Here is a 27,513-nt window from a genome sequence, read left to right as displayed (position 1 = left end):
TTACATTTATTATATTTTAATATGCTTAATATATATGTTTACCTGTCCTTGTTTGTTTTATTTCCTCTCTCCCTCTACCTTTCATGTATAAGAAAAACCAGTTATAAGACTTTACAAATCATTATGTACCTCATTGATAATAGACAGTGGTCTGTTGCTTAACAACGATGGTCGTTTTACGTTCTAATTTCATAATTTTAACTGCAGTACTACAAAATGTGTTGTACGTACATGATATACACAACGTACACGAAATGTATGTGCTACAGAAATGTTAGCGAGAATGATACATGCTCACATACGTTAATTCAGATGAGACGTAATATAGTTAATGGTGGACAGCTGAGGGTCTTCGGGGCGTCAATTCCGGAACATTCTAAATTCTACAAGTTGAGAATAACGTTTCAAAATAAGTCGATTGGAGATTTTGATACCTGGAGGTCATTACCTATTTTAAACTGCTCCGATGATGAAAGTGTATACGCAGACACACTCATCATAGCGTCTGAAAATACGAAAACAGATTTGAATACAATTTCTGGACTTATTTACTTTATAACAGTCGCTACAATTGTATTAATACTGAAGAGTATTGCAAAAATCATTCAAAAGTATTATGGTTAATGTAGCGAAAACAGCATAAACTCCACATTTTTACCGCAGTCCTCCAGATTGACTGGTATCAACAGCATACGGTTCAGTAACGCAACTCCTTCAAGAATTACAACCCTACCACCTCCATTGTATAATATTCAAGTTGTTATCAAGAAACAAAGGGACTAAAAACACAACTTTTGTTCTGTAAATTTAATCATTAGATGTTCAATTATTCTTCAGTATATCATAGTTAAGTGTAGCAATAGGTGCTTTTAAAGAGAACGTAATGTCTGGTAGGAAGCCAATCGAAGTAAGGCCAAGTTCCGTTCCTGAAGACGAATGCTGGGGACCGCCTGAAAAGGTTTGCCGAATATGTCGAAGGCGAGAACGAAACGTTATTTTTCTACCTTGCGCCCATGTGGAAGTCTGCTGGATTTGCGGAATGCATATAAAATTTTGTACTTTACGTTATAAAGAACTTTCAGCAACAGTTCGAATTTGATATTAAATAACTATCCCATATACATCATGTGTTACACCTACCTTATGACAATAGATATAAAAAAATTGTATCTCGTTTCTTTTTCATATACCTATCGAGTCAGGTTGGCCGAGTGGTTAAGGCGCCTTGTTTAAGCCTTGGTTCCCTAAAGGGAGCGTGGGTTCGAATCCCACACCTGACATTTTTGATAAAAATTAATTGCCTCCTGTGAGATTTGAACTCACGACCTCCGGTTTACAAGACCATTGCTCTACCACTGAGCTAAAGAGGCTCATGCTAGGTTTACTAGCAAGTCCGCATATTAGGTTAGAATTTTTGCCAACACTACAATTATACAGGAAATAAAATCAGGTTACAGTTTATGCTAAACAAAAAAACAGGTCTGAACCAGTAGAAAACAGGTCTAAACCTGTAGAAAACAGGTCTTAAGTTGAGGTGACCTTGACCCCATACGACCAGAGGTCGACGACCTTCGCATGACCTTGACCCTAGACGACCAGAGTTTGATGACATTGACATGACCTTGACTTCGAATGACGCAATACCGGATAAGAATGGCGCAATGCTGTTTGAAGGTTATTGACCTCGAATGAAGCAATACCAGATAAGAATGACGCAATGCTATTAAAAGGAATAATATATCAGGTTAAAGTTTATGCTAGCGTGGCAGTATTAAAGGAAATAATATATAAGGTTACAGTTAATGCTAAAAAACAGGCCTGAACCAGTAGAAAACAGATCTGAACCAGTAGAAAACAGGTCTGAACCTGTAGAAACTTGACCTCGAATGATGCAATACCAGATAAGAATGAGGCAATGCTGTTTGGAGGTCATTGACCTCCCCTTATCGTGATTGAATTTTAAATTTACCACCAACTGACCATGTGACGTCACTTCCATGTCGCCATGACACTTCTTGTATGACGATACTTCCATGCCGCCATGACACTTCTTGTATGACGTAACTTCCATGTCGTCATGACACTTCTTGCATGCCACCACCCACGCATCTCTTGCACAACGACAATGCCCACAAGAAGCCGCTGAAGGAGCGCGCCGAACTCGATGGACACTGGCCATCGAGTTCGTGACGTCATTTAGTGTGGCGCAGAACCCGCCCCATATATCTACTAATTTGAACTTGTCGTTCTATAAACCTTGGATAATGAGGGCTACTCGTCGTATATTTTATATCCTCTTGCTTCAGGTATTCATTAAATGCATGTGAATCATACGGTGGTCCATTATCGGTCATAATTTCAACTGGTAGTCCATGTGTCGCAAATATTGATTTCAACTCACTTATGACATCTGTTACTTTGGTAGTATTCATTGGAACGATAATTGTATATTTTGAATAATAATAATCCGCCACAAGCATGCATTTTTTATTCTTAAATTCCATGAAATCCATCGCTATTTTCTCCCATGGCACATTAGGTATTGTGTGTTGTTGAAGTGGTTCTTTTTGTTTAGAATTCGAGTGTTTTTGACAAATCTCACACGTTGACACGTAAGTGGTTACATCTTCAGTTATGCTAGGCCAATATATGGACAGGTGAGCTCTTCTTAAAAAGAATTTATTCCAAAATGTCCCACGTGAATTTTCTTTTCTAAATATAAGTTCAATATATTCATAAATGTTGAAACGTACCTACCTATATTAAAATATTGTTTGGCTTCGTTATTAACTAAAGATATTTTTTTCGGCCATCCATTTCTAATATAATATAAAAGTTGGATTAATTCAGTATCTATTTGAGTTTCTTTTTGTAATTGCTGAATTCTATCCTTACTTGCCACTACTACTGATTGAACTTTATATGGTATCACTAACTTAAGAGTTTAATGTTTTTTGATTTACCGACTTCAATCGGGATAATGCATCTGGAATATACTGCATACGACCAGGAATATATTCTAAATTGACTCTATGCTTGAGTAGGAGTAAAACTAAACTCTGTAGTCCGGGAGAAAGTGCATGAATCGTTTATTAACTAATCCAATTAAAGGCTTATGGTCTGTTAGAACATTGAAATCTCTTACATAAGTATAATAATCAGTGGCGGTTTTACCATAAGAGCTGCGGAGCTGCAGAACACATAAAATTTTATGTATTTAATCATATTAAATATCAACAAAATATTAAAAGAATCCAAATGTACTCGCGCTAAAATAAATCTAGGAGCTTATATTATTATTTATTGCGACGCGAGATACGCTCCTTAATATATGCAACTTCATATACACAATGTGTGGACAGCGAACAATTATATGCGTCCTTTGTTTTTATTGGCTGATCAGGCACGTGACCCAGTACACGAAGATAGGGGCTTTTGCGGCTGCAATAGTGACAGCCACTGCGCTGCAGTCTGCAGTAAATGCAGTAATATTTCGTACGTGGTATGTGGTGGTTTATTTCTGCGAGCGGCACGTGTGAATATTTTCGTTTAGGCGTCTACGGATATTATAGTTATTAAAATGAATAGCGTTTCGTTTAAAAAAAAAACTTTATTTGGTTCTCTGCCTTATGAGGATAAACTAAAAATAAAAGAAGTGAAAGTTATAAAAAAACAATAATGTATACACAAAAGCAGAGTGGGTGTGCGGGTGTGATTTAAGATATTCACTGTTTTGTTTCCGTGCTTACGTTTCGGTGGGGATAAAGCATGAACAATATACAGTGTGAAAGATTTAAGTCATTAAGTCTTTAGGTAAAATAAACATAAGAAGTCAGTTAGATTCTGCATATTGGGATAATATACGGAAACACATGAACAGGTAATGAAAAATCGTTATGTATTATTTAAAATCATAGATTGCATAAAATTTTGCGGAGCTTTCGAATCAGCACTTCTCGGACACGACGAGACAGAAAATTCGGACAACCCTGATGTGTTTCGTGGACTCATAAATTTTAGTGTAGATCTTGACGACATTTTAAAAGAACATCTAGCCACATTGGTATGACCGGGATTTTCTGTGATTGTACCGGGAATTAGCTGTATTGTCCCGGATTTCGGATTTGCACGTATAACTCCCGGAATATAATATAATGTACATATATATAAAAAAAAAGATAAAGAAAAAATCATAACACGCCGAGGAAAATTAAAATTCGTTGAATCGTTGGTAAATTTCACAAACGATTTTTTTTATAAACAATATTCAATAATTTAATAAAATATATTTAGTTTCTTCCAATTTATTATACTATCAGTAGGTAATTCGTAAATAGATATTTCAAAAAGGTATCAATTTCAAAAATCATTCTTGTGAAAATCTGTATTTTTTTATAAATTCATTGTTCCTTGAAATTCAGAAGTGCCAGGAAAACGCGTGACCTTGAAAATTTTAAAATTTTTCGTCTGCGGCGCAATTTAGAGACTCCGGGCACTTAATATCCCGGAATTAAATTCAACAAATGTAACAACCCTAAGCAGAACACATTCAATCAATGTTCACGCGCCGCCACTGATAATAATGAAAATGTTCACATGTTGCTACTACTGCTAATAGTTCCTTCTTAGTAACAGAGTATCGTTATTGTGTTTATGTCAAACTAGCTGAACAAAAAGCTATCGGATGGTCGTGTTGGATCAATACGCCTCCAATTGCTGACTTTCTTGCATCTGCTGCTATTATTACATCTTTGTTTGTGTCGAAAAATGATAACACTGGTGCTTCACAAACTAGGTTTTTTAATCTTGCAAAACAGGTTTCTTCAACACTAGTCTACATCGAGACTGCATCATTTTTTAATAGATTTCGTAAAATTTGTTTCCTTGGATGAATTTAGTATAAATCTTGATATATGTATACTTGATTATTCCTGAAAATGACTGTAGTTCTTTTTTATTGGTTGGACTTTTCATGTCTAAAATTGCTGATACTTTTACTTTTGATATTTCCATGCCATTTTCTGATATTTCATGTCCTAAATCTTCTTGACTGCTAACTGCATTTTTATTCTTTTTAAATTTCATGTTATTTTTTCTTGCAGGTTTAAATAAACTGACTAATCTGTCGTTGTATTCTTGCATAGTCCTTCCAAGTATCAAAACGTCATCTGCATAGGCTAAAACTCCATAAATATTTTCGATAATCGTGTTTATTTGTTTTTGGAAAACTTCTGATGCACTAAATAACCCATATGGCAGTCTTTGATAACTGTGTTCCGAATGGCGTTGATATCGTGAAAATTTTGGCACTTTCTTCGTCTAATGATATCTGGGACTTTATTCTTGAATTATAGGGAGTAGAAGGAACGAGAGAAAAGGGGCGTCTCTACTAAAACACATTAATCGGTATTCTTGAATGGTGTTCTATTGAGTAATGATAGAAGAATTGTTCACTATTTCTTCTACTGATATTTTCGGGGGAACAGGCAGGGATCATTAAACCTAACCCTATATTTTTTGACACGTTTCAGAAATTACGAATTCCGCAATCTGTCCGTCATATTCATTTCTCTAGTTACTGTTTTGTGGTGATATCCTTCGAGAAGTTTGAGGAAACGTTCGTATAATTTGTGTTTACCTGAGGGATTGTACAGTACTCGAATAAAATAATAATAGAATAAAATGGATCTACCTAAAATAGTATTAAAATATTTGTAAGTTCTTCCCAGTTAGCCATCATTGTCTCTCTAGTGTAGCTGGGTGTTAAGATTCCAGTGTACATTCGTTTTTTACCCTCAATATAATATATTAGAAGTTCTTTTTGTTTAGAACTTACTGGATTTAGCTTCGGTTTTTTATTGATTTCCATTTTCTGTCCTTTTTAGACTGCACCTGACACTGACAATCAAATAACAATAATAGGTAATAAGTAGCACACTTACTTCATGATTAGCTCATCACTAGTTTTCATTCTACCGCCAATTTACTGCTTTCTGATTGGTCGGTACATTTGACAACATTGTTCCTCATTTTTCACTTTCATGGCTCGATCCCCTTGTGTCGAGAATACAGTATGAATTTTGTGAGAGAACAGTAGTAGAGCGAAATGAGGGAATGTTCCCCAGGGAGCATTCTATTCTCTCACCGTCAAGAATTGAGCTCCTGATGATAGGCACAGCTTGCATCAAGAACTGAAAAATATTTTGCATCTTTGACTCTTGACAAAATCGTTCAAAGACGTTCTCGCTTGATGTATTTATTTAACGGTTTTGGGTCCATACATAATCTCAAATTACCATCACTTTTTTCTACAATCTCCAAGGGATGTATCCAATCAGTTGTTCTTCAATTTTCCTTATTATACCTTGTTTTTCCATCTCATTTAACTGGTATTCTACTTTAGCGTGTAAAACTATTGGTATTTTCGACATCTCGCAATCTCTCGCAATCGCTCTACATTCTCTTGTAACTTTATTCTGTAAACATGTTTGAGGCATCCAACACCTCTGAAAACATCATCATTTTCTTCGATTATTTTTGTGCATTCTTTAGTACCTTCCTCTTCTGTTTTGACTTCATTTATTGCGGTATCAATATTTTCTACTGTTTTTATTAGCTGCAATGTATCGATACCTTCTAAACCTAATAAAGGTTGGCTATTTTCGGTGGTTATGCATCTTTCCACTTTTCAAGCCGCTGCCACTAATCAATCGATCCCAGCGACCCACGACGTCCCGGATGGTCTCGTTCGAACCGCCGTAACCCAATTCGACCGATTCAGCTTCTAAAGGGACCATATTTCCACTGAATCCGCCGTCAGAGCCGATAAAACGAAAAAATCAACAATCTTTCCACTTTTCGAGACGCTACCGTTGTTCGATCGTTCTCAACGACCGCCGACGTTCTGGATGGGCTCGTTAGGACCGCCGTAACCCAATTCGACCGAAACTGTGTCGAAAAGTGACATATTTCCGCTGGATCGGCCGCCAGAGCTGATAAAGCAAGAAATTCGATGGACTTGCCATATTTTGGGGCGCCACCGCTCGTCAGTAGTTCCCGGCGTCCCTCGATGCTCTGGTTGGTCTCATTCGAACCGCTGCCACTCAATTCGACCGAATCAGCTTCCAAAAGGGCCGTATTTCCTCTGGATCCGCCGCCAGAGGCCGATAAAGCAACAAAATCGACGATCTTTCCGATTTGCCGTCCCAAAGCCGCTCCAGGAACGACCAGAAGCCCGGAGCTGTCCGTCGTCACGCCAAATCGGCGACCACTAATGCCAAAAAGTCATTTTTAGATCCCACACCAGCACACCCCGAGCCACCACCAGCGCGACCCGGAGCCGACAATGCCACTTTTTTCTGACACCCTTTCTGCGGAGCCATGCCAGTTCCACCGCCAAAAGAAGGGGAGATTAGTCGTCTGAACGAGATGTGACCGAACGTCGACTCTGGGCATCTGCAGTCTTATAGGTGGGCCTGGAAACCCACTTAGTGTGTGCACACAAACTCTCATTCGAACTCTAATAGCTGCGAAGCTCATTCCACAAAAGTATTGTAACAAACTGTTCCTTACTCCGATGTATCTCCATGCACATGTTGTATACGCAATCAATCAATAAATCTACATATACAGGGTGTCCCCAGTACGGGTTGCCTATACCTGAAATGGATACAATTTCAATTGTCAAAAAAAATAATTCTTCATAAAAATGTTTGCTTGTCCAGAAACCCTTGGCAAGATAGTCATTTATTCAATTTAATGTACAGGGTCTTCAAAAATTTGGAAAAGGTAAAAACAGTAAAGAGTAAAGTACCTTAAATCTAAACGCTACGTGAAAAAGTAATGGGGAAAAGTTGCTTGGAATTAAATTTTATGTTTAAATATAAAAGCATGGCCTTCTAGTTAATACTCAACATTCTGGGATATTTTAGGACTCTACTTATTTTTTAATACTTTCGGAGAAGCCATTCTATTTAAAAAATGTTGCTTTATTGAAAAACAGATACACAAGTTTGCATATTAATAATTTATTTTTTATACAGGGGGATCAAAAACCTCAAAAACATTAATCCAACATTTATTTTGAGAACACAGCAGAATCAGTATGTACGCGCCATTAAGAAACTATTCTACATGAGGTCCACCAAGTTCAACACACCTCTCCAATCTTTTTCTAAATGCAGCGTAGGTCGAATGTATCATTTCTTCATTTACTTGGGCAACAGCTTCAATTATCCTGATTTTCAAGAAATCAACGTTGTGTTGCTCAGGTTCTCTTTCTTTCAAGAAGCTCCAAAGAAAATAATCAAGCGGGGACAAGTCAGAGGACCTTGCTGGCCAACAAATAGCACCATATCTTCCTATCCACTTCTCTCGAAATTTTCTGTTAAGCCAATTGCGAACTAGAATTGTTGAGTGAGCGGGACATCCGTCTTGTTGGAAATACGCTTTTTGTCTATATTCCAAATGTTCTTCTTCTAATTCTGGCCAAAAAACGTGTCTAGCATCTCCAGGTACGTGTATTGATTTAAATTTGCTTCAAAAAGAATGGCCCAATTATTCGGTTGAAAGTAATCGCGCACCGAACATTTACTTTTTTGAACCTTTGACTTCTTGAAGTAACTGTAACTGTCTTGCGAACAAAAACGACAATTTTGCAAGGATACCACTCCATTAGTAGAAAAAGTGGTTTCATTGGAAATATTATATTTTTGTGAAAATGTCTATCTACCACAATCCTTTCTCCTCTAAACAGAACTCCAAACGATGTGCATCATCACCAACTTCTAGAGTGTGAATTACTTTTGCTTTGAAAGCCTTAAAATAATTTTCTAACAAAATCCTCTGAATATGTATCTTGCGTTTAGTTATCTTCCTTAGTGACAGTCTCGGGTTTTCTTCTACCGAATTCAAAACCATAGTATTGTGGCTGCAGCATCGTCATCGTGTCTCTTTTTTGACCTTTTTACGTTTTTACATCACCAGTTAACTCAAATTTTCGAATTAGTTTTCTCATATTTTGACGGGTAACTTTATCTGGATATTTTTCATGGAACAATTCAATTGCTTGGCTATAATAAATGTTACCGATACCGTAACATTTAACAAGATAAATGCGATGCTGTAAAGTAAGCATTATTTGAATAAAATTAAATATCAACCTAATGTCACAACTAATGTCAAACAATTATTGATAACAATTGCCTTCTACAAATTATTGGTATTTTGATTATTTCCTGTGGGGCTTCTTGAATGAAAGAGTGTACAGAGAATCAGTGCAACACAATGTTGATGTCTTGAAAAGCAGGATAATTGAAGCTATTGCCCAAGTAAATGAAGAAATGATACATTCGACCTACGCTGCATTTATAAAAAGATTGGAGGTGTGTTGAACTTGGCAGACTTCATGTAGAATAGTTTTGTAATGGCGCGTACATACTGATTCTGCTGTGTCCTCAAAATAAATGTTGGATTAATGTTTTTGATCCCTCTGTATAAAAAATAAATTATTAATATGCAAACTTGTGTATCTGTTTTTCAATAAAGCAACATTTTTTAAATAGAATGGCTTCTCCGAAAGTATTAAAAAATAAGTAGAGTCCTAGAATATCCCAGTATGTCGAGTATTAACTAGAAGGCCATGCTTTCATATTTAAACATAAAATTTAATTCTAAGCAACTTTTCCCCATTACTTTTTCACGTAACGTTAAGATTTAAGATACTTTACTCTTTACTATTTTTACTTTTTCCAAATTTATGAAGACCCTGTACATTAAATTGAACAAATGATTATCTTGTCAAGGGCTTCTGGATAAGCAAAAATTTTTATGAAGAATGATTTTTTTGACAATTGAAATTTTGTATCCATTTCAAGTATAGGCAACCCGAACTGGGAACACCCTGTATATTATTATTCCTTCGAGTTGCTCTTACCTCGCCAAAAAAGATCATTTCATAGCATTGGTGTGACGCGCGATGACAAATACCTCAGTCCCCAATAGCCCATACATATTATATACAAGGTTCAGCCAGTTAGATTAAGAACCATACACGCGCACTTATTCAAGAGTTTAAGAAACATTTTAGTGTTAAGAAACTATTAGAGTCCTAGAACTCACTCTTTAAATTCAGTGCTATACAGAGTCCTCGAACTCTTCAGTAAGTTCAGTGCTACACATAGACTCTTACGTCTATAAAGTTGAAACCCGGAACTTTTAAACTATTTACCTACGCCTAGTAGAGGATTGAACTCAATATGTCTTGGGTGGATAAATATTTAGCTCGTACGTCGTCTTCTCCCAGCCCTTCTTCGGATTCTTCGGACCAGGAGGTAGAACGAGGACCGCCGTATGCATGTTCGATCGCCGTTTTCCCGGATGATGGAGCAGCTGCGGGGTTGTCAGGACAACTCGACACCCGTGAGGGGACGATTCACTTCCCAACTCCTCGGCCAACTGTCGATCCTGACGAAATTGTCTCTACTAACTCTACTGAAAGGCCACAACTGGCGTCCCAGCGACTTTTGCGGCGCGACGCGGCCTCGCCTTATGCGTCACGACCCGAAGCCCGTGCGAGAACACCTCCCGCCACGCCGACCAATCAGACGAGGGGAGCGATAACGCGACAATATGCCCTCTATTTTAATATCGTGGTTAGTGTATGAGACCAATTGTCTGTTTGTTTTATTTAACTGTGTCTTTAAATTTAATTTGTTAAATGCTTCTTTTGATAAGATGTTAACTTGACTTCCTGTGTCTAGTTTAAATTTCACATTCTTTTGTGTAATTTTAATAACTTCAAACCATTCATTTTTGTTGTCGATGGAATCGACTATTGCTATCTCTTCATTTATTCGTTTCTTTTCAAATACAGCACTAATGCCAATGACTTCTTCATTAGCCTCTTCAGTTTCTTAGTTCACTGCATGTACTTGTTCTGATTTGCATACTTTTGCAGTGGTTCATTCTTTTGCATTTACTGCAACGTTGACCCATGGCTGGACACTTGTCATATTCATGTTCGTACGTGCATCGGCTACACTTCCTTTTGGAGACCTTTTGAAATGGAACAAAGCGAAATTTACCACCAATATAATAAAATTGTTTGTGGACATAAATAATTAAAATATGTTGTTGGCCAAATGAACATATAATAGAAATTTTCTACACATTATATACAAATAATTATAATTTTTTACCTTTAGCAGAAAATTTGTAAATGTCACGCATAAGCTCTAGGAACATGAAAATCAATATAGGTGAATCATTACAAGATAATTCCACAGAAGCTACGGATTTGAGGCATGAGTCTACGACAACCATACCAAGACAGATTAAAAAGCTTGGGAAATTATCGAAATGTGGGAATGCCAGTTTAGAAAAATGTTAAAGGAAAACGAAGACCCTGCAAGCCTATACTCAAGGACATTCGTTAGTAACACCCCCTTCTCAACACTCGGCTCTTACACACGGACGTTATTTTAATTTACATATAGTTAAATACGTCTTTACACACGAAGTCGTTGTCGGCAACGTTGACGGTCGGCTGCCGACGAAATTAAAATTTGGAGGGCAAGCACGCGGGCGCCGCTCGTTTTTTGAACCATCGCATCGGCAGGCTTCAATGAATAATAGCTTATGCAGATTTACACACGAAACAGCAAATACGCCTACCGCAGGACGAAAACGAACTCGGCTTGGGAAGAGATATTCAATATTTTAATAGAAAACTACGCAAGTCTGCCTAGTTCTGAAAAAAAAATGAGAAAGGGAAGATCTACATAATTGAAAATTTTATAAATATTTTTAAATTTTACTAAATCGCCACGGTACAGATCCTGCATCACTAACAAAATATGATGTAAAATGGTCTCGTACTTGTTTAGCAGTTCTTGTAGCTATTACATTTTAAGGTAACCATCTCTTTCACGTATATAATTATGTAGTACACATTAAGCCTTAACAATTTCTTTGGCGAAGTCCGGTGAAACATTAATTGACCGATGAAAAATTCTCCATTTGTTGCTTAATATGTCAAAAGCACATCCAACATACCTTCTTGCACGACTTAAACGGTAATTGAAGATTCTTTGTTCAGGTGATAAATTATGCTCTCCAAAATGTCGCATTAATCTGTGTGATAATCCAAAACCCTCATCTCCTACAAAGACATGTTGTAGTGGAGGTCCATCAGTTTGGGATAACGGTTTATCATCAGGCAGATCCAACTACTCATTTTCAAGAGCTTTATAGAACGTTGATTCCTTATAAACCGATAAGTAGCATTCCTTACCGTATACGCCAATATCCACATATATAAAACGATATTTTGTATCGACAACTGCCAATAACAATAAGGAAAGGTGCTTGTAATTATAGTAGGTACAAAGAACCGATGTGCTGTGGTTTCACAATTCTAATGTGTTTTCCATCGATGGTTCCAACACAATTAGGAAAATTAGCTATCAGCTCAAATCTTGCCGCATATTATTTCCAAATTGTTTCAGTCGGTGCTGGCATATATTCTTCCACCAGCACTTGCCATATTTTTTGGCAAATGTTTTTCACAAATTTGCATATTGTAGATATTCCCAATTTATAGCTGTAGTGCAGATCAATAAACGTGGCTCCGTTCATCAAAAACCTAAACATTCAATTTTGTTTTAGGTAACGCAATAATAAAAAATGAAAACATGTCCGCGATAATGACGTTAAAAGTTACAAGGCGAAAACATTGAAATCAGGCAGTGCTGCTAACACCGCCTACGAAATTGCTACGATCATAATGAAACTGTTTCAAATTTATCGTGTTCAGAGATCGTTTCACAAGCAACAGCAACAGAAGATAATGAAGACGGTGAAGACTCGCAGCTTTCTGACTGTACAGGAATCTTTTCACGTGTTTCGTCACCAGTCTACATCATCATTAATTTCAGTCGCAGTATCCAGACCGGATGCGTTTAAAAAAAAACTTTTAAAGATGTTGGAGGTAAAACGAAAGACGAATGACGATAGTTCCTTCTTGAAGTCACTTTTGCCATACCTCCACAAGTTTAATAGTGAACAAAAGTTAGAATTTCGCTAAGAAGTCATGCAACTGGTTAAAAGAATTCAGGGAAGACAGTACGCTAGTATGGAATTTATGTAATCGTATGGACGTCCACATGTCCAATACAGTTCAAAAATTACTCCAACGCCATTATTAGTCGTTCCCCCCATAAATGCAAGGTCACAATCAAATCAGTGGCATGGATAATTCCCAAAGTGCAAATGAAGAGCATAATATTCTGCAATATGCGCACAATGGAACGTTTTCCACTTTTTCTACAGATCCTTATTTACTTAGAGGTTCCCAGGAAGATTAGAAGCTTTTTCTATATTTTAGATTTTGCCAAAGAATAAATAATTTAGTTATAACTTATTTAGATACGCTTATATTTTTTGTTTTGATTATGTTTTCCCATGCAAAATCTAATAAATAATCGTGATTCTCACCGAAGTGTTACTGCAAACATCTCTTCAGGTGGAATAAATGGTCTCATGTTTGTATCTTGTTTGACAATATGATCACCGATCAGTTCAAATAAAAGGTTTGAAACCGACATTCGAAAATAATTGAAAAATTTGGCCTCATCTGTTCTTAATTTTCCAAATAAAGTGTATAATGCTCCTACCGCTGTCTTCTCCTGCATTAACAGATGAATTCATATTGCCCTTTCCTTCCGTTTTCTTTGTTTACGTCGTCTGTACAAGATATATGCACACATAACCCTTTCCATTTTACCCATTACGTCCCATCTAAGGTAACGTTTGAACGCTATGCCATGTGATAGGTTTTCCACGTGGTGTTTCAACGACCGATAAAATGCCGATCGGCAAAATAACGTCCATGTGTAAGAGCCGTTTACGATGCTTTTTATGGCAAAAAAACTGGTAACACCAGAACGTACTACAATGTCAACAGTGTGAAAAGATTAAATATGTGTGTGTGTTCTCTTTATCCCTGTTTTGAAATATGGTAAATTTCCCGTATTCCACCCTGAAGTCTACGTTGGTGAGATCTCTGATCAATTAAGTATAAAAAAAACTGTAGAATTGATTCGGAATATGTTTCGATATATCCATATCGGTAAAATAATATTTACTTTCAAATGGAACACATTTTGTGTTCTGTAGTTTTTCCACCGCATTTGTATTTAACTGGAACAGGCATGTTGCAAAGAATCACTACTACTGTTGCCGGTATTACCACTGACATAATTCCCTCCTCCACTCTACTCTATCAAATGTGTTGAATTACAATTTATGTTAACTTAGTAATTGGTAAGGAATTAAGATATCAGGTTACCATTTTGTTTACAGCAGTTTTAGGGGAAATAATATATCACAATTCATGCTGACTTAGAGTTTTTAAGGGGTGTAAGATATCAGGTTGGGGTTGGATGTGTGTTTTATATACGTATATCATTCAACTACTCAACACTCAACTAAGGCCATCCCTACTTTGATAGTTTCAGATCAGTACTCATCTGCTGCAGATATCATTTTATAGAAGCATTTGGAATGTGACACAATAAACAAAATACAATTTAGATAGCCATGTTTATCTGGTAAAACTTACAAGAAAATTAGAGTCATCATTCCTTTGCAATTATTGTTAACTATATTATTATTTATTTGCATGTGGTCTACATATAATAGACTTTGGGAATCAATGCTCTATAAAAATTAAGTAGTACAATATTTATCACTGTATATTTCACATTTTTAAAATTAAGACATTTAAATGTAGGATGTATTTTACATTACGTTAAAAAAGAAGGTACACCTCTGGAGATCACATTAAAGTTCAAATTCAGAACATGATGAAAATCAGACTTCTACTGATCATTCTATCAGTACAGGGTCATTCACAACATTCTACCCTCCTCGTCTTTACTTTTCTATCTAGGAAGAAATGGTAAAACCAAAGTTTTGGGAATCTTTCTGGCGACTTCAAATAAATATATAAATTAGCTGATGCATTTTTTTTTCTAGATAGAAAAATACAAAAAAATAAGGAGAGATAATGTTATGTGAATGAACCTGTACAAGTAACAAATAAACATTTTTATATATGACGAAGGCTGATTTTCAAATATTTAATATTTTAAAGAACTGAATTTAATATTCAATTTGTAATTAAGTTTGATATAAAAGATATTCCTTAAGAAGTTTTGGTAACGGCAAGGACGAAACAGCTTTTTTTGTAATATGCTGGAGGATTGCATCTCTACATGCTGCCTGGAGACTTGGAACTGCAAAGAAAAAAAAAATTATTTCGACAGAAAAACTACAATCAAAACCAACCAACTAAAACAAACTATTAATTAAATAAATAATTCTAAAGTAACTGTACAGTAATCGTCAACTTAAAGAAAGTACCATGTCCATTTTACTGATTCTGCATCTAATTTGATAATTCTATTTTGCGAAATTATTTCAATCAGATAAATTAATCGAAATATATTTTATAAAAATAACTGTATCTTGTGCCAATGACCGTCATGAGAAATTTCGATTTGCATGATCGTCAAAATACTATTTGAATGTCATATTGAATGAAACTGAAATAAATTATTACAACAGTAATTTAAAACCCGTTTAATCACTATAGAATAACAGTAACAACAAAATAATTAATGTTTTTTTTGCAAGCCTATGTGCATCTTTTAGAAACCAGCACATCATATTTTCTTAACCACTTCGCATATTTTACGATACAATAGTACTTTCATAAGTAGCTTAATCATTTTGCCGTTTTAATTTTTTCCATAATTGAATTTTTTTCTTACTATTTATTAGTAGATATGATAGGCGGGTTCTACGCCGGAAGTGACGTCACATGGCCAGTGTCTATCGAGTTCGGCGCGCTCCTTCAGCGACTTCTTTTGGGCATTGTCGTTGTGCAAGAGATGCGTGGGTGTTGGCATGCAAGAAGTGTCATGGCGGCACGGGGGTGGCTACATGAGGCGGCTGAGGGCAGGTCGCTAACAAGAAGTGTCATGGCGGCATGGAAGTGACGTCACATGGCCATCAAGCTGCAAGAAGTGTCATGGCGGCATGGAAGTGACGTCACATGGCCATCAAGCTGCAAGAAGTGTCATGGCGGCATGGAAGTGACGTCACATGGCCATCGAGCTGCAAGAAGTGTCATAGCGGCACGGGGGCGGCTACCTGTGGAGGCTGAGGGCAGGTGATAGGTCGCTAACAAGAAGATGGCGGCGGTCTGCAAGGAAGTTGATTGGTCGTTAGCGATAAGATGGCGGCGGCCTACATGGAGCGAGGCGGGTTGCTGAAGAGTTGGTCAATGACCAGAGGGTTAGTTCGGAATTCTGCCGCCAGGATTTTATAGATGTCGCTGGTAGGAGGAGGCGGGGCAAGATGGCTGTAGCGGGAAGATGGCGGCGGTAAGATGGCGGCGTGCGGGGTGCGGCACGTAGCGGCAGGTGATAGGTCGCTAACAACAAGATGGCGACAAAGAGGCGTGGCTATGGTTACGATAAGGGAGGGGTCAATGACCTCCAAATAGCATTGCGTCATACTTATCCGGTATTGCATCATTCGAGGTCAATGACCTTCAATACTGCCACGCTAGCATAAACTTTAACCTGATATATTATTTCCTTTAACAGCATTGCGTCATTCTTATCCGGTATTGCATCATTCGAGGTCAATGACCTCCAATACTGCCACGCTAGCATAAACTGTAACCTGATTTCTTTTATAATTGCAGTGTTAGCAAAATTGCAACTTGGTATTCTATTTGCTTTAATACTGCCACGCTAGCATAAACTGTAACCTGATAAATTATTTCCTTTAATACTGCCACGCTAGCATAAACTTTAAACTGATGTATTATTTCCTTTAATACTGGCCACGCTAGCATAAACTTTAACCTGATATATTATTTCCTTTAACAGCATTGCGTCATTCTTATCTGGTATTGCATCATTCGAGGCCAATGACCTCCAAACAGCATTGCGTCATTCTTATCTGGTATTGCATCATTCGAGACCAATGACCTAAAAACAGCATTGCGTCATTCTAGACGAAAGTCACGTCAAGGTCATCGACCTCTGGTCGTCTGGGGTCAAGGTCACGTCAAGGTCACCTCAATTTAAGGCTTGTTTTCTACTGGTTCAGACCTGTTTTCTACAGATTCAGACTTGCTTTTTAATATAAACTGTAACTTGATATATTAGTCTTAGCAAAAATTCAAAATTCAAATTCAAACATAGCATGAGCCTCTTTAGCTCAGTGGTAGAGCACTGGTCTTGGAAACCGGAGGTCGTGAGTTCAAATCTCACAGGAGGCAGTTACATTTTTTTCAAAAATGTCAGGTGTGGGATTCGAACCCACGCTCCTTTTGGGAACCAAGGCTTAAACAAGGCGCCTTAACCACTCAGCCAACCTGACTCGGTAGGTATATGAAAAAGAAACGAGAAAAAAATTATTTTTTTATATCCATTTATTAGCATAAAGTAGGTGTAATACATGATGTATATGGGATAGTTATTTAACATCAGATGGAGCAGCGCTACTGAACCGTATGTTGTTGATACCAGTCAATCTGGAGGACTGCTGTAAAAATGTGGAGTTTATGCTGTTTTCGCTACATTAACCATAATACTTTTGAATGATTTTTGCAATACTCTTCAGTATTAATACAATTGTAGCGACTGTTATAAAGTAAATAAGTCCAGAAATTGTATTCAAATCTGTTTTCGTATTTTCAGACGCTACGATGNTGATTTTTGCAATACTCTTCAGTATTAATACAATTGTAGCGACTGTTATAAAGTAAATAAGTCCAGAAATTGTATTCAAATCTGTTTTCGTATTTTCAGACGCTACGATGAGTGCGTCTGCGTAAACATCTTCATAATCGGAGCAGTTTAAAATAGGTAATGACCTCCAGCTATCAAAATCTCCAATCGAGTTATTTTGAAACGTTATTCTCAACTTGTAGAATTTAAAATGTTCCGGAATTGACACCCCGAAGACCCTCAGCTTACCACCATTAACTATATTACGTCTCATCTGAATTAACGTATGTGGGCATGTATCATTCTCGCTAACATTTCTGTAGCACACATACATTTCGTGTACGTTGTGTATATCATAGCGTTGCCACACGTCCCGATTTTGGCGGGACGTCCCGCTTTTTAACCCAAAATTAAATGTCCCGCGCGGGACACGTTCAGTCCCGCTTTTTCGATTTTATTGAAGACAATTTGTTTCCCAGATATCCGACCTTTTTTTTTAGGCATCAATTATACAAACCCGTAGTATGATGTCCCATTTTTGGATGAAAGAATCCCGCTTTTTTATTCAAAAAGTTTCAAAATCCCGCTTTGCCCGAAAAAAAATCTGGCAACGCTGGTATATCATGTACGTACAACACATTTTGTAGTACTGCAGTTAAAATTATGAAATTGGAACGTAAAACGACCATTGTTGTTAAGCAACAGACCACTGTCTATAAACGAATGAGGTACATAATGATTTGTAAAGTCTTATAACTGGTTTTTCTTATTCATGAAAGGTAGAGGGAGAGAGGAAATAAAACAAACAAGGACAAGTAAACATATATTAAGCATATTAAAATATAATAAATATAATATTATAACGTAATTGGTACAATTCTTGTAGATGTAGGTCCATCCTTCGCTGCGGAAAATCGATGAGGATTCGTAAATACATCATCCCACTTGTCTTGAATGTTCACCTTTTGAAACTGTTTAGCCATTTTACAATGGTTGTCGTAGTGTGTTATTTCGGATTTTAGTTGGCGAATTTTTTCAAGATGTTTATCTAATAATGGCTTGAGAATTTTAGAAGTCGTTTCAATTCTTCTCTTGAATCTATCTCTATCCGCAGCAAAAAATTCCCAGTATCTACGCCGCTGTTTTTTAGCATAAACTGTAACCACTTGTCTTGAATGTTCATCTTTTGAAACTGTTTAGCCATTTTACACTGGTTGTCGTAGTGTGTTATAACGCCGACAGCTAATGAGACTACTGCTGGAGATTATTGGTAAGTTACTGAATTATTCCCATATCATGTAGCTTATTGATAATGTCACTACAGACGCGATGTTCTTTAATCAAACCACACTCTTCGATATAATAACGTAAATCATTTACAAGTTCATTGGGGTCGACTCTAATCTCTCTTTCTAGCATATCTTCGCTACTCTCACAATCTGTTTGTTCATCATCATTATCCATGTTTGACAATTGGTCATTATTATCATTGAGAGGTCTGTATATATATTTTCTATTGCAGGTATTGTTCTCATCTTTCGCAATTGTTTCGCTGCTTTCTCCATATGATGATGTCAAGTGTTTATCTTTATGAACGGTCTTTATGTGAGCGTTCAAGCTATCTTTCCTTGTAAAACGGTCGTTGCATAAACTACACTCAAATTTTTTATCTTTATGCCTGTTCGTATGACGACTTAAGCTGCTGCGACAGGTAAACGCAGCACTACAGATTTTACATTTAAACATGTCGGATGCTAAACATCAAATGAGCTATACCTATAAGGTATGCTATATATTCAGTTGAACGTGACATAAAACAAACAGCTAACAACCGGCTACCAACGGCTAACAACCGGCTAACAACGGCTAACAACCGGCTATCAACCGGCTAACAACCGCCTACCAATCGGATAACAACCGGCTAACAATCGGCTAACAACCGGCTACCAACGGCTAACAACCGGCTAACAACCGGTTAACAACCGGCTAACAACCGGTTAACAACCGGCTAACAACCCGTTAACAACCGGCTAACAACCGGCTAACAACGGCTAACAACCGGCTAACTTTACTTCGCGTGACGGTTATCCAGTTTTCACGTGACGGTTATCCATGGATACCCGTGACGGTTATCCATGGATATCCGACGGTTATCCAAGGATACCCGTGACGGTTATCCATGGATACCCGTGACGGTTATCCATGGATACCGTTTAGTATTCTACTATCCTAGTCTACTATCCTACTGTCCCGTGACGGTCATCCAGTTTTATGTGACGATGTGACGACTTAAGATATTATTCTAGCCTCCTTTAACTCCTCGATGATTGCTGAAATTTCGTCGTCGTGTGACGTATTTCCAGCGTTTCTAGATGCTACCAGTAGCCTTAAACGATCGATAAGTTCGTTGGGATCATCCCAGTAAATATATTCCATCGGCTTTGTATTGTAAGTTAACTTGTTGGTGCGACGTTGTGTTGTCTTAATAAATAGCGGTCTAATAATTTCTCTATATTTTAACGAACTGGAGCCTTTTAAGCGTCTTACTGTGTCTTTGTGAGCACCAGTTATTTGAAGAATATTTTTATAAGATTTCTTATCCTCTTCATTGAAAGACGGGTCATGATAGAAAATCAATTGGTACAACCCCGGTGTTCCTTTGAATTGCTGGCCATCGATTACTATATCACCGGTACGAATATCAAAATCAATCCGTTTTCGACAGAGTAGCCACGAAGTTGAGGAATCGTATACTGGTCCATAATTCTTATCAGCCCAATGCTCTGTAACGTAATTTTGAGATATGACAGGATATTAATCTAAATATTCTTCTAGAGCTTCCTGTTTGGTTGAATGTAGATGGCTTTTCTTCTTCTTCAATCTTCTCTTTTTTCTCCTCTTTTTTAATGATGGGGAACTTGGCAATTTTTTCGTTCAACTTGTGTGATGTGCTGGCTATTTCTTTTAACGGCGTCGCAATGGGCTTAAACAGTTTTTGCAGCGCCTCATCTTCCTCTGCTTTACCTAGCTTTAAAGCCAAGTACTTTCGCCTGATTGATTTTGCGAGCTCGTAATTTTATTTCTTTCGCGCCGTCTTAGCAATGACGTCTTCAGCCGTTGGATTCATTGCGATTAATAATAGAGTCCGTTAGTTACATCCTTATATATTTATCGAATCCTTTACGATATCGTCCGTCTTGTAGGTTGAAATCCTTTACAATGACCATAGTACCATATTTATCGACCCAACATTCTGAGCAGCAGTTCTTAAATTGATTGAAAGTCATGTCGGGGGACAAGTGTTCCTCGTAGACATGTTTCAGATTTACTTCATCTTGCTTGAAAAGAACTATTAAGTTGCAATTATCTCAAATAAGTTGTTTCGGTATCTTGGAATATGTCTGACATAGGTAGGCCGCGTCGATATTCTTGTGTCTACACATGGAGTAATATTCACGTATCTTTTCCTGTTTATCGTACGCAACATCGTCGAATACGAAAATGGAAAGTACCCAATTTCTTTCACTTTACTCAAGACGTCTCGCAACAGCTGATATTTAGGCTGGTATAGGGAGTTTGAGTAGACGTAGACGTTTTCAAATTTAGCCCCATTTGGATGAAATAGAAGTGATAATATTATGTTGGTCTTCCCGCAACCACTGGGACCACATACGATACATCTAAACGAATTCGGCAGCAACGAACCTACAATAGCAGGATTTTCATCAAAATCCAAGTTTTCTATTGGTAGCGTCCGCTCTTGTTGAACTACCTTCATGGTTTGAAGTCGTCCATCAAGCTACTTCCTATAAATACAAGTGTCTCTATCGGCTTACATCATTTCTAATGCCGCTGCGATATGGTGAAGGTGTGTTAAATTCGCTAATAGATAAACTACCATTTGAGTTACATATTCCTGGCGGATATCAATTCTGCGGACCAGGTAACTAGAGTAAATAATATTAGTAATAAATTTAATTATGTTTTTTTCTCTTCATTAGGAACAAAACTTGAGAAACGCTTAGCCAAAGGTCAAAAGGGCATAAATCCTTTGGATTCCGCTTGCCGTGACCACGGTATAGCATACGCTCGAAATAAGTCTGTAGAAGATAGACATAAAGCCGATTGGGTGTTGGAGAATAGAGCTTGAGAACGTGTTAAATCTAAAGACGTCAAACTAGGAGAAAAAGCAGCCGCTTGGTTGGTAACTACTGCCATGAAGGCGAAACGTAATCTCGGAATGGGCTTGAAAAGGGGAAAAGGACAAGGACGACGTCAACCCGCATCGTTCCGCAGAGACGTTGTATTAAAAATCGCAAACAGTTTAAAAAAACAACAGCCTAGTAGTTCATTGAGAAAAACTGCTCTATCGGCTTTAAAAGCGGCAAGAATAGCAGTTAAAAGGGTTGGTGGTAAGAAAAATATTCGCATACCAAGAATCATACCGCTCCCCGCCGGAGAACACTCTGGAGGCTTCCTACCTCTTCTAATGCCTATACTAGGTGCCCTCGGAGCCCTCGGATTACTAGCGGGGGGCGCAGGGGCTGTTGCGAAGACTGTAATCGATGCTAAAAATGCAGCAAAAAAACTTATGGAGGAGCGCGACACAACGAAGCCATGGAAGCTATCGGGGCTAAAGGATCCGGCCTCTATTTGAGAAAGAATCGACACGGTGGCTACGGTTTATTCTTGAAAAAACAAAAAAACTGCCAATAAAGCTACCCAATAAACCACTGTCTGACGGGGACCTGATTAGATACGCCAAACGACTACGAATTCCATTTTTTCGAGGCGTTTTCATGTGAGACACCTTACCATCTACAGGTCCGCGTCTCCGAGAAAGTGCCATTTTAAATTTAGACTTGATTAAGAATAGAGGCACTCACTGGGTAGCTTATAAGAAAAACGGTAATGCTGTAGAGTATGTTGACAGTTTCGGCCATTTGAAACCACTTAAAGAACTGGTTCGATACTTGGGAGCCAGCGACGTGAACATAACCTATAACGTAGATCGTTGTCAAAATTATGATCAAATAAATTGCGGACATCTATGTCTACGGTTTCTCTATTAAAGCAACGGTACCAGATGAAATTTGTCAGTCATGTCTACAATGGTGGCGCTAAAGATTCATACATCCACGCTAACACTCAACTTTAACCCAATCATACGTTTGGATCCACAACTGAATTATGGCTTGGCTCTTCTTTGTTTTTACTCGTACAACAGCATACCCAACATCGAAGCCAATCAAAAGTTTTACTTGTATGAGAGCAACAAAAACAAGGAAGTCGTTATAAAATTTGATGGGGGCTCATACGAAATTCGGGATATTGAAAATCATATTAGAAAGGAATTAAAGATCGACAAAGAGCCCAACGCTGACCAGATATTTTCTCTAAAACCTAACAATAACACTCTAAGGCGTGAAATATACAGCGATAAATACGCGGTGGACTTTGAACCCGAAGACAGTTTCGGTAGGACGTTGGGATTTTCAAACAAATTCCTAGAATCCAAGAACCTACACAAATCGGATTTACCGGTGGATATTATAAAAGTACACACCATCCACCGGGATTGTAACATTACTTCGGGAGCCTTCTACAACGATAGACCGTCACATACTATATACGAGTTTCCTGTAAGGGTCGACCCAGGATTTGCCATCGACGAAGAACCAAATCACCTCATCTATCTACCGATAAATAGAACTGAAATAAGCACGCTTACAATCGACGTGTTGGACCAGAATTTCGAATCCGTTAATTTCAGAGGTGAAGATATCATCATTCGATTGGAGATTAAGAAACTTGAATAATGCTAGTTTTCGACAACTCTCTGTCAAATGTTCATATAAAGGAGCCGCTATCGGGATACACGTCAGTATCACGAGGAGCATCTCATGATAAGATTGCATTCACTAAGCCTCTGTCTCTAACGAACACCTTGTTTCTAAAATCTCTGGGTCTCTCTCAATGGACGAATCCATACAAGAGGTGGAATGGCGAACGTATTATCCATACGTAAAGCCCTTCAGAAACAACGACGTCATTGAAATCACCATCAATCAAGCCGATGTTTTCGATGCTACTTACTACGGTCAGATACTTATCAGCGGGAAGATTACAAAGGTTGGTAATGGAGGCGTATCGATCGTAAACAACGCAGAGGCCTTTATGTTTTCATCAGCCACATATGAAGTAAACGCCAAAGAACTGGAAAGTATACGTGAAGTTGGTCTAGTGAGCACCGTTCGCGGATACTTGTGTTATTCNTACTTTGACAGTTTCGGCCATTTGAAGCCACCAAAGGAACTGGTTCGATATTTAGGAGCTAATGCAAACATAACCTATAACGCAGATAGTTATCAAAATTATGATCAGATAAATTGTGGACATTTATGTCTGCAGTTTCTCTATAAAAGCAACGGTACCAGATGAAATTTGTCAGTCATGTCTACAATAGTGGCGCTAAAGAGTCATACGTCCACGCTAACACTCAATTTCAACCCAATCATATGTTTGGACCCACACCTCAATTACGGCTTGGCTCTTCTTTGTTTTTACTCGTACAACAGCACACATCGAAGCCAATCAAAAGTTTTACTTGTATGAGAGCAACGAAAAAACAAAAACAAAAACAAGAAAGTCGTTATAAAATGTGACGAGGGCTTATACGAGATTCGAGACATTGAAAATCATATTAGAAAGCAATTAAAGGTCGACAAAGACCCCAACGCTGACCAGATATTTTCTCTAAAACCTAACAATAACACTCTAAGGTGTGAAATATACAGCGATAAATACGCTGTGGACTTTGAACCGGAAGACAGTTTCGGTAGGACGTTGGGATTTTCAAATAAATTCCTAGAATCCAAGAACCTTCACAAATCGGATTTACCGGTGGATATTATAAAAGTACACACCATCCACCTGGATTGTAACATTACTTCGGGAGCCTTCTACAACGATAGACCGTCACATACTATATACGAGTTTCCTGTAAGGGTCGACCCAGGATTTGCCATCGACGAAAAACCAAATCACCTCATCTATCTACCGATAAATAGAACTGAAATAAGTACGATTACAATCGACGTGTTGGACCAGAATTTCGAACCTGTTAATTTCAGAGGTGAAGAAATCATCATTCGATTGGAGATTAAGAAAATTGAATAATGCTAGTTTTCGACAACTCTCGGTCAAATGTTCATATAAAGGAGCCGCTATCGAGATACACGTCAGTATCGCGAGGAGCATCTCACGATAAGGTTGCATTTACGAAGCCTCTGTCTCTAATGAACACCTTTTTCCTAAAATCTCTGGGTTATAATGTCATCGCATCAAACGTTAGAACTTTTTCGCCGTCCCTCAATGGACGAATCCATACAAAAGGTGGAATGGCGAACGTATTAGCCATACGTAAAGTCCTTCAGAAACAACGACGTCATTGAAATCATCATCAATCAAGCCGATGTTTTCAATGTTACTTACGACGGTCAGATACTTATCAGCGGGAAGATTATAAAGGCTGGTAATGGAAGTGTATCGTTCATAAACAACGCAGTGGCCTTTATGTTTTCGTCAGCCACAGCCAAAGAACTGGAAACTAAAGTCCGAAATAACACACTACGACAACCAGTGTAAAATGGCTAAACAGTTTCAAAAGATGAACATTCAAGACAAGTGGGATGATGTATTTACGAATCCTCATCGATTTTCCGCAACGAAGAATGGACCTACATCTACAAGAATTGTACCAATTACATTATAATATTGCATTTATTACATTTTAATATGCTTAATATATATGTTTACTTGTCCTGGTTTGTTTTATTTCATCTCTCCCTCTACCTTTCATGTATAAGAAAAACCATACAAGACCAGTGCTCTACCACTGAGCTAAAGAGGTTCATGTTAGCAAGCCTATTAGGTTAGAATTTTTGCTAACACTACAATATAAGGGTATAAGGTTACAGTTTATTCTAAAAAACAGGTCTGAATCTGTAGAAAACAGGTCTGAACCTTGGCCACAGACGACCTAAGAATGACGTAATGCTGCTTTAAATTTTAAATTTACCGCAAACTGGTCATGTGACGTCACTTCCATGCCGCCATTTCAATTTATCGCCAACTGGCCATGTCATTTAGTTTGAGCTAGTTCGTCGAGCGAGCAGGTTATATGCAAAATGAGTGAAGTTTCCGCTAATTTAAGAGATGAAGAAAATTACGATTATAGTAAGGCTCTCGATGATATTCTGGCTAAATATGAAGAAGCCGCACAATGGGAGCATATTTACTTGCTAAGTAATGTTTTTACGCTAATATCAAATGTCAACATCCACATACAGTGTGGATTAAGTCCAACTAGATCCTTCTGACCGGCAATAATTATATGGAATGGTAATAGAAACAAATTATCATTTTCTACCTACGAATGGCAAATTTTCTTGGAGCTTCTGGAACGTTTGAAAAAAGATTTCTTCATTAGTATGAACCTGACTCATCGTTGTGGAGATTACACGACAGTTACCCAAGTAGTCTGCGAAAATGTGAAAATGGTGCAGATCATAAAATACAACATGTGCATCGATGTTTTCTTTCACGATGTGGAAGAACTGTTAAAACTCGATACCTGTGTGCTGTCGCATAGAATAAATATGTTAGATTCTTTAGACTTTTGTCGTTACTATCGTAATGTATTGAATATTGTAGCTGGTTGGATAAAAACAAATCAAATTACTTTAAATGTTGAACAAATTATAACTAATTTCTGTGATATATCTAATAATAGCATATTAAGGCTTTACGTGAATATCTATACTATTATAAAATTAATGTATTGTATGATATAAGTAAAAAATAAAAATGTTAATTAACATATATTCTAATTTATTTTTTTCCCATGTATCCCAGTTTCAAAATATAATAGAAAATTAACTTTAGCAAAAATTATACAAGTATACTCTTGTTCACAGTTTTATCGTACAGAGGTTTAAAACAAATAAGACATATATGAAATAAAAAGTTTATTTCATTTATAATATATTAATAATTAAATATATTACAGTTAATTACAACATGCTATCTATTGAATAGTGCCCCCAAGGTAGGGTGTAGTAAGAAATAATTAAAGTATTTGAATATAAATTAAATTTGTTAAGTGATTCTCTAAAAAATGAAGTTGACGACTTGGAGATTAAGCCCGGTACTTTCTTGTTTACCATAGGTATATTATTATATTTATCCTCTTATCGTAATTGAATTTTAAATTTAGCGCCAATTGACCATGTGACGTCACTTCCATGCCGCCATGACAATTCTTGTAGCTCGATGGACGCTGACCATGTGACGTTACATTCATGCCGCCATGACACTTCTTGTATGTCACCATCCAGCTCAAGAATTGAATGATGCAATACTGGATAAGAATGACGCAATGCTGCTTTAAATTTTAAATTTACCGCCAACTGGCCATGTGACGTCACTTCCATGCCGCCATGACACTTCTTACCTAACACTAATTATAAAGGAAATAAAATATCAGGTTAAAGTTTATGCTAGCGTGGCAGTATTAAAGGAAATAGACTATCAAGTTGCAATTTTGCTAACGCTGCATAAGTTAAAGGAAATTATATTACAGTTTATGCTGGCGTGGCAGTATTGGAGGTCATTGACCTCGAATGATGCAATACCGGATAAGAAT

General features: G+C 37.4%; 3 non-coding genes across 3 annotated transcripts; 2 read left to right on the top strand and 1 right to left on the bottom strand.

Moving 5' to 3' along the window:
- Positions 1–1,197: 1,197 nt before the first annotated feature.
- On the top strand, positions 1,198–1,280 carry Trnal-uaa. The gene has a single exon. It is a non-coding gene; the product is annotated as a tRNA-Leu (tRNA).
- An 18-nt stretch (positions 1,281–1,298) lies between these two features.
- Positions 1,299–1,370, bottom strand: Trnat-ugu. The gene has a single exon. It is a non-coding gene; the product is annotated as a tRNA-Thr (tRNA).
- Positions 1,371–17,284: 15,914 nt separating this feature from the next.
- Positions 17,285–17,356, top strand: Trnap-ugg. The gene has a single exon. It is a non-coding gene; the product is annotated as a tRNA-Pro (tRNA).
- Positions 17,357–27,513: the final 10,157 nt, after the last annotated feature.

Source organism: Anoplophora glabripennis, unplaced genomic scaffold, assembly GCF_000390285.2.
Source record: "Anoplophora glabripennis isolate ALB-LARVAE unplaced genomic scaffold, Agla_2.0 scaffold813, whole genome shotgun sequence".
Taxonomy (NCBI): domain Eukaryota; kingdom Metazoa; phylum Arthropoda; class Insecta; order Coleoptera; family Cerambycidae; genus Anoplophora; species Anoplophora glabripennis.
This window is presented reverse-complemented; position numbering and strand designations above follow the sequence as displayed.